This window comes from Ixodes scapularis, unplaced genomic scaffold (assembly GCF_016920785.2).
Source record: "Ixodes scapularis isolate PalLabHiFi unplaced genomic scaffold, ASM1692078v2 PGA_scaffold2__306_contigs__length_199485367, whole genome shotgun sequence".
In the NCBI taxonomy this organism is placed as follows: Eukaryota; Metazoa; Arthropoda; class Arachnida; order Ixodida; family Ixodidae; genus Ixodes; species Ixodes scapularis.
The window spans coordinates 90,381,124-90,390,026 of record NW_024609857.1 but is presented as its reverse complement, the minus strand read 5'-3'; positions in this window follow the sequence as shown (position 1 = coordinate 90,390,026).

Genomic DNA, 8,903 nt, shown 5'->3' with positions numbered 1-8,903 from the left:
TGTATTTGTTCATCAACGTGGGAATTAAAAAAAAAAAACAATGAATTCCAACCCAGATAACATAATTACTGGTACTGTGGGTTGTGAAATCGCTGCTTCCATTTTTTTTTTGTTTAACTTCTAGCTTTTGCAGTAATATAAATATTTAGAATGAAGATAAGCTAGCGCTGTATTGGAAATTACCATGCTATTGAGCTCATCTGCCCTTTCACTTGGCCATAGTGTGGGTAAGTTTTTTGGAGTCTGAACAAATGTACTGCGTTGCGATGAGAAGAAAGTGTCTCTTCTAGTTAAGGTCTGCAAACTGCACGGTTGGCAGGACAACTGTAACAAGTGAAACAAACTGTTCTAATATATCTGCCGTGACTGTAATAAACGAGTGTAACCGAGCAACGCAGCAATGTTCCTGTTATTAAATGCTTTCCTCGGTAGTGTGGGTTCACCAGCTTCAATTTTCTCGGTGAGAGCCGCGGATGTCAAGAGGCTAATATTATAAATTTCTGGCTAAATCATCTTGTATTCAACCACAGTAGACCCTGCAACCTCAAAAAACGACGCGCACCACGACACAGACAGCATCGCCCGCAGTGATACTCTTTTACTGATGAGGGCTAGCGACTTTCACGAAACTTTCCGATCACCCTCCGCCCTCACCTAACGTATATCGGAACTGGGCAGTTCATCGATTAACTTTCAGATTATTCAAGTAATGCTTTATTGAAATTTTGTTTTTGCCGGTTAATTGGAGTCTTGTGCTGGAAAAAATCAACAAGGAGTAAAAAAATGCCTGCTTTAATCTTTTTAACGTCTTTATTTCTTTTGTGACACAGGCTTGCACAATAAACCACTTCAGCGTGCTTGTCATTTCACCGAGGGCGATTATACTGTTTAAATAATAACTTGAAAAATACTTGATTTTAAAAGGCCTTCCAGTGTTCATATTTACGTAGGACTCACAACGTGAAGTTTAGAATGGGAATGCAATATCCCATTTATGGCACAGTAAAACCAGTAAAGAAATGTGTAGTTTTAACGTCTTTCACGCAATGTGACCGGCGAAAAATCAACATACGAATTTATTGATTGGTTAGTCTATTAAAGGACAGCGATCAGTCGGGTTAATTTTTTAATCAAACCACAGACCCACTCAACATGCAATCCTTTATGAAAGCCACGGTTTGTGCGAGGTAACAAAAATACGTGGGACTAGCGATTGTATACAAACCAACACACTAAAACTATGGAAGCTTCCGACTTAATAATAATCGCTTTGCTGAATTTCTACGCATGGGAAACGATACAACACAACCTTTCGTAAGACGAAACGGCAACAAAAACATGAAACATTTAATAAGGAATGTCAAGCTCAGCCTGAAACGGGGCTTGCGTCGTCGAGATCTATGCTTCCGAGCGTGCGCCCGTAGCAGACGACGCACGGCGGTATCCCCGCTTTCGCGCGTTTCCAATTTCGGCCGCACGGTGGCGACACGGTTCGATCTCGAGGCGAATAGACCATTCCGTTTAGCGCTCTCTGGGCGGCACCATTTTGTTCGACCGCAGCGCCCCCTCCACAGATCCGGGAAGTTCAGCGGGTTCGGCGGGGTAAAACGAGAGAGAGGGCACGCGCCCGACTCCGCTAGCAGACGACAAACCGGGAGGTTGCCGTTCTCCATCTTTGGGCTGTATCGGCGGGCTCTACCGAACATCAAACTCTCGCTCGTGGCTGCCGTTGTGAAGTGGTTCGCGTTCTTAGAATAGTTGTGGCTACTCCAAAATTAGCCTATAGCTCTATGTTGTTCTATTTTGCTAAATGATCAACTAGCATATCCTTTTTCCGCTACTTAAATAGCAGTTGAGTCAGCCGGCAGTACTACCCTCAACTACTGTTTGTATTGCGGCAGGAGAGCTGGTTTTATTTATTATTTCAGACTTCCACTCATGGTCGCTAAAGGCCTACACCAGCACGAACTTTTGTATAGTAAAAAAGGTACAGCAACCGGATTTACTTTTCGCCAAAGAGACCGGCCAATCTGACACAGTTTTCCCTTTTTTTTATTTGCACGCAGGTAACAGCGCAATTGGACCCTTTGAGTCTTTTTATCTAGCATAATATTACACGACAACTGGCATACCAAAATCTGCGCATCTGCGCTTGTAAGTTCCAAAATGACGCGATTTTAGACAGAGTTTGCACGCCAGCTGGACGCTAGCTACAGCCCACTCGGCGGAGCGGACGACATACGGGGTGAGAGGGGGAGTGCATTTTTTTCTGTTTTACCCTCTCTGCTATGACCTAGCCGTTCGCACCCCGAGAAATAAGGGTGTGGGTAGATAGAAATTTCTCTCGCGGAAGAAAAGTAGCGCCGATAGTTTGCTGCAAGTTAGGAGTGGGAGGACAACTAAGGTATGTTGCAGGCTAAGAAGGTAGGGCGAGGGAAAGGAAGGCGGGAGAGGAGGAAGTGGACGCAACGCTGTCGAGTGAAGGGGGCTTCCTCCTCCCCTCGCCTTCTTCAGTTGTCACCGACTATAGCTCCTCCCACAAATCCCTCCACGCTTTCCACCTTATCAGAGCGAACGCTGGAGAGGAGTATCACGGCGGGCAGAGAGCTTCGCGGAAGGGGCCTGTCCCGCTTGCAGCACGCTACATGTGGCTCAAATTTACGTCACATCAGCCGCCATTGCTCCTCCGATAGCACGCTCTTGTGCCCGTACCTTCGACAGCGTACATTTAGCACAATCGAATTTGTATTTTCTCGGCATGACTCGTCGAAAAGAACCCCCTTTGATGGTGCCAAAAGTACGTTGCAGAAGGTATACGGGCACAGGAGCGTGGTGCGGAACAATGGCGGCTGATACGGTGCCATATATGACGTGCAAGGCACATAGAGGAGGGTGTATTTTTGTGGGAACCGCTCTATTTCGACGGCTGAGTGCTCACTGACAGCGCGGGGCGTGGCCTACGATGTTCACGCCCTTCCTGATTAATTATTTGGCGTTCTTATGGGCTAATGCTGAAATCTCATTGGGTGGTTAGCTATAATGAGTTGCTCCACGCCTTTCTTGAGCTGATTATTGTAGAAGTTTGGGCTAGTTGGTGTGCAAACGTAATTAGAACAAAGCAGATCAAAAACGAGGACAAAGTAAAAGGTAACGGACAGGGCACAGCGCCGTCCTGTCAGTTACCTTTTACTTTATATCCTCGTCTTTGCGCTGTTTTGTTTTTAATTCTTTCTCAAGCTGTCACCGACGGCGAGCGAGTGTTACGAAACGCGTCTTTGGCGCCCATGAACGCAGGGACGGCACGCTATAGTCAAGCGGCAAGATAGAGACCGTGCACTGGAACACGCGATGACGAAGCAGCAAAGCGAGCGCCTTCATTCTTTGAGATGGGGGAAAACAAAAACACGTGGGCGGCATGTGGCGCGGGTAAACAAGCGGGAGCGGCCGAACTTGCACGCGCTACGAGTAAAGCGCGCGACCAAAATCGTCGCTGTGGTCGAAGTTCGTGACTGCCCAAACCATATCTTCTTCTCATCATATGCTGTCCCAATCGCCGGTTCACGGCGAGGCAAATTCTAGCCGTGACGTCACGAAGGGAGGCCATAAGAGGGCGCCACCGAAACATCTCGAGTCAACAAAAATGTCGCCGAGGAAAGACGGATAGCTGACGATGCTCCCTCCCGCGGTTAGCATCCCGAGATGAGAGATGGATGCTGCTTTTCTCGCTTTTGCTTTTGCTTTTGACATGGCGGACGGAACGGGACTTCTGTTTGCTGTCACGCAGCGTTCCGAGAGAAACGCTTGCCGCAGCAACAGCCACGTCTGCTTTATGCTCGAGAAGTAGAGTAGCAATGCTGTTCTCGATGCTAGTTCTTTCTTTCGCAATTTATATTCTCAAGGCCGAACAAAGCGCTGTTGAGAGGAAGTGACGTCACGAACAATAAAATAAAACGATGTTCAATCTATAGGCTGCAGGGTTACGAGAAATGATTACAAATGTCCGGTTTGAAGGCGAAGGGGGGCTGGTTCTCGCTGGTGCACCTTTTTTGTGGGATAACTGGTCTGACTGTATTCAATCGGTTGGCATAATACCCTCTAGCGCAGACTTCGGTGGAACTCAGTTCTATGTCGACTACTTGTGAGCCAGTCAAGCTGAACATGATGGAAGCAGCAGGTGGGATGGATATCCGAGCAGCGATATCTGGAAGAAAGACAAAATGACGAGTCAGTGGTGGTTGCTGAGTCCGCATATGTATTCGCTGCAGTGTACTAGAAGCGTGCACTATGAGTGCTCATTTTGTTGAAGAGGGGGAAGGGTGATGCGAATATGCACCGACAGGGAAGGCGCGGTTGTCAGAACGTTCCAGCACTCGCATTCACCTATATGGCAACTTTAACCCCTTGCATTTGATCCCCTCTCCTCTGCTTCACATTTCGGCCGCCAGGCTGCGCCACTTTTCGCCGCATACTTGGATAGACGGTATCTTCCCTTTCCTCTGTTTCACATTTCGGCCGCCATGCTGCGCCAGTTTTCGCCGCATACTTGGATAGACGGCGTCTCCCCGTTCCTCTCCTTGGCGTCTCTTCCGCTGGGTAGCGTCGCTTCTTTGGGGTAGCGAATAGACGAACCGGTGAACTCACGTTGCGGATTATTACGCCTGCAGCTGTATTTTTCTCCGTCACCTTTGGTTGTCTAGAGTTGTCAAAATTTGTGGCACGCTTTCACCCGTCGATTTTAACAGGGGCGATGGCGACCGTTCCATCGTCTTCCACAGACAAGTTCAATAATGCTTCATCGATTTTTATTTTTTATTTATATTTTATTATATAGTTTTCATCAAATCGCAACCCCTTTGGTAATGCCTTTGCGTCGGTTATTGGAGAATCGAACAAACGTAAGGCATTGGGCTAATAAACCCTCCACAACTCCGGAACGCAACAGTAGTTCGCAGCATATGAGAGCCAGAATGGCAATGCACATACACTGCGCCGTCCATATATACTCCGAGCAAATTATAGGCGAATTGCTGTGCGTATGTCTATGCAGCCGGAAGTTAGTCTGCCTCAGTGGGCGTCTGGTGTCTCAGCTGTAGATGAGCAATTTAGCCAGTGCGGTACAACCGCTAGCCTGGGGTCTTTAACGTGCACCACGCAGTAGTGATACACGACCGCACGCCGGTACGATGCTCATCCAGATCGAAACGGGCAGGGGTGGGGCTCGAGCCCAGGATCCCTGGGTTGTGCAGCGCGAGCTTTCGCTCCACACGCGTCGAGCTGGTGTGCGCTAGCCCACTCGGCCACCGATTCCCCCCCTCCCCTCCCCGAGCAAATTAAAGGGAGTGCGAAAACTGGCAAAAAGCGTCCGCCGTTGTTTTCACGCAGCCGGCCGGTGTTTGCTTTTTGCGAACACGGCAGCTCCTGTGGTTCGATCCCCTCATCAACTTGGTGGCCTGATGTGATCCTCTCGCTCCTCCGGCGATTCCGCACGCAGCTCGGAGCACGCAGAGCGAAAGCTGACACTACAAATCGGTTTTTAATTTATTAAAATTAATCTAAACATCGCATACCCGAAAGTAACTTTGGATAACGTATTCCCCGTGTTCTTGGGGTTTCTATAGGGCCAGCTGCCTAAGTTGATCGTTAGTTAATTCACGGGGAATATTATAATATTCCCCGTTGATATCATTTCTCTAATAATATTATTAAGAGGGTTATCATTTTATTTTAGCCGGCCTACTCCATCTTAAAATAAGCAAAAGAACGAGGAATTTTCGCATTTTTTTGTTTTAGTGTTTTAATAAGATGTTTTGTGGTGCATATTACTTATTTTTTTAAAACACGATTTGAAACAAGAGTTTCGCAAAAACTCTTCTGCACTTTTTTAACATAATACCGAGTACGCGGTGTAAAACGTTCTCCCTCTTAACACTAATATTGGACGAGAAAAACGAAAAGCACGTTGCAATCTTGACTCGTTCATTATCTAATAGAATAATTAGCCTGTAACTATAATAGCTTGCCCTAAAATCCCCCACAACGCAGGGAATATCTTTGCAAAGCTACTTTTGGGATGGCATTCTTGGATTTCTTTTAATAAATTAGAAACAGTTTCGCACCTATTCAAGATGGACGACGCGTGCGGCAGGGCCAGCAGTGATATATCGCACGTGCTAAATTTCTCATCTACAGCGCAGACATCAGACGCCCACTGGGGCTTAACGATAGACCCTTTTCAAAATTAAGTCTGGCAACTTTGATCACTGTCATCATCATCTCAGTGTCTGGCATCTGTACCCAACTAATGGCGGCCTTGTGGAGGCTGATCTAGGAAGAAGATGAAGCTTTATACCAAGCGGATCGATATAGGAGGCCTGTGCGTTCGAGACGTCGCTATACTACACCACGCTCGAATTCGATACAACGGCTGCGGAAGCGTTTATTTCGGAGTGGGGTTCAACAATATTTTGGCACAAACTTGACTCCAAAGCCCAAAGTGGAATTGCTTTTTTTTTTTTTTTTTTTAACCGCCAGGGGCACTGAATTTCGAAAAGGGCCTATCCCCCGTAGATACCGGAGTCCGGCGGACGATGGTTCTGGCGACTTGGTGGCGCGCGCTCTCCTCAAGGTCGCGTCTCGGGTTCTCGGCCGCCTCTGATGAAACGGACACTGGCGGGGACCGTTTATTATAACGACGACGGCCGAAACGGGACGCGTACTGGGCTATAATATGGCCGCGAGGGATGGCACGATCCTTTTCCATCGACCCATCTCGATATCGCTCCGGGAGTCGGTATCCCACGGGTCGGCTGGCATTGCGACAGGGGTGAACTCGGCCTGCGCGCTCGACGTTGAGAGAAGCGAACCAATCATTTGCATGTGAAGTGTGTTTGTTTTCTTTTGGTACTCTTTCTCGAACGAGGGTGATCGGGGTGCCTGACCCTAAACAACGACTGAGTTCGCTTTTTCTTTTCTTTTCTACTGATGACGAACAAGTATATATCTGCTTGAAATGTCTTTCTCTCTTTTCTTTTTTTGCAAGGTTTTAATTTTATTTATTTTTCGTTACTCTGCTGGGGCCGTGCTTTGTCCAATTTGTCTTTCTTATATTCTGGTTCATCTATGTTGCGCTAGAAATCCATCAATATAGGGAAAGATATAAGGGATGTTTGAAAGTTATAGGAATAACAAAGAAAGGGCAGGTGAGCTATTTAACTGAGGCATTCTTAAAACAACAAAAAACGATCCTATACAATATAATTATCTGCGCTGTTAATTTTTCTTCTTCTTTTGTACGTATGGAATTTTTATACCATTAAACCGGTTTATATCGATAAATACGATGATTGAACTCAATATTCAGTTCTAAGAAGGAAAAGAAAAAGAAACTGGCGAAGGTATTTGTTTTCCGTTGTGTTTCCTAGTAAAATATGACGGAACGTACGAACCTCGGCCGCTGCTATAATCGCCTTGTTCCGTACCTCGTGAAGAGCATCGTTTATCGTAGAGACATTATCGTGCGATATTTATAAATATAATTTGTAGAATGCGTTCGTAGGTGGTTTTTTTTATTAGTAATAAGTAGGTTGATTTGACTTCATCAAATTTTTGTTCGAAAATTGCTTGATGGGAAAGCAGAGAATGTGTTATATCCTTCGATATTTTTTTAGAAATGTATTTTCAATACATTTTTTTTTTGAAGAAATAAAACAAGCCTTTCGCAATTTGTTTTTTTTTTGCGGTTTAAAAACACATCCTAAACTAAAAAAAAAGAAAAGGGAATGTGCCAAGTAAGAAAATACTTATCTGTAATTTTATTTTTTGTTTATTCGACGCTGAAACGATGCAAATAACAAAAAATTCAACGCACTCTGGTGACAACATTGAGAATTAAAAACGATAGATAACATTCCTAGTCTCAATAATTATACGTAACAAAAGCAATAGAATTTAGTTTTTTTCTGTATGTATGTTTATACATGTCGCCTCAACGGGCGACTTGTCTCCCAGCTGTAGATGAGAAATTAAGCCAGTGCAGTAGAACCGCTAGCCTGGGGTCTTTAACGTGCACCACGCAGTAGTGGTACACGACCGCACACCGGTACGATGCTCATCCTGATCGAAACGGGCAGGGGCGGGGATTTCCCTGGGTTCTGCAGCACGAGCTTTCGCTCCACGTGCTCCGAGCTGGTGTGCGCTAGACCACTCGGCCACCGATCCCCCCCCCCCCTTTTTTTTAATGCAGTGTCAGTTATTAATATGATTGATTCTGAGATAGTGCTTTAGTTCACAATTTTTAGTGGCAGGAACGATTCGTTAAATGCGGTAGTCGAACCGGTCATGCGCTGAAAATCACAGGCGTCACATGTGCGTATTTTGTTTCTCTTTCCTTTCAAATACGAAATTCACCATTCGTAACGCATTCTCCGGTACAAACTTCCTTCCTTCGCCCTCCAAGGGACAATTTCGATAGTGTCGACTCTCAAGTATGGGCAGGCTTTTGCACTCTACGCCAAATATACGTATGTCCGCAAATTATGTACGACTACAAAAGCTCGATGTATACTTTATGCCTCTGTCAGGCACGTAGCCACGTAGCCCCTGAAATCTTCCATTTTGCTGGAACCTCCTCTCTCCCCCCTTTCCTTATACAGCATTTTGTCATGGGCGCCCCCCCCCCCCCCCCCCCTTCCCCCCGAAACAAAATCCTGGCTACGTGCCTGACATCTATAGCCTCATCTCACTAGAGCGAGAAACAGCAAAATAGCCATTGTTTCACTTCAGTTGGAGAGTCTAAAAAACGGGAATTACAAGGACAGTGGACTACCCATTCTCGTTCTTAATCTTTCCAACTGTCCATTCGCAGCACGCTCGCATCGATGCAGAACAGGTGCCTGGAAGACTTC